The sequence below is a fragment of the Brassica oleracea genome, chromosome C6 (assembly GCF_000695525.1).
Source record: "Brassica oleracea var. oleracea cultivar TO1000 chromosome C6, BOL, whole genome shotgun sequence".
Lineage (NCBI taxonomy): Eukaryota > Viridiplantae > Streptophyta > Magnoliopsida > Brassicales > Brassicaceae > Brassica > Brassica oleracea.
Genome location: NC_027753.1, coordinates 18631661 through 18632019, shown reverse-complemented (window position 1 = coordinate 18632019; position 359 = coordinate 18631661).

Sequence of the window (359 nt, the reverse complement as noted above, 5' to 3'; positions counted from 1 at the left end):
GGACTCTAGTGTTGAACTTGTATGGACTAGGTTATGGACCACCCACTTCATGATTCATAACACTCCCCCTTGGATGCCATAACCATTTAGGATTTGTAACATGCTAATGTTGCCTCATTAAAACCTCTCCCGGAAAACCCAAAACCCAATGTGGTAAAAAGGGAAACCAGAGAAAGGAAAAAGAGTACAACACACATTACTCCCCCTGATTTGGACATCACTGAAGGTCCTTGAGTCTACGCGTGCCAACCTTGTTGTGTGAACTTCCTGAATGTGCAAGAGGGCAATGATTTGGTGAAGAGGTCGGCTGAGTTTTCACTAGACCGGATCTGAAGGACGTTGACCTCTCCAGCTTTCTG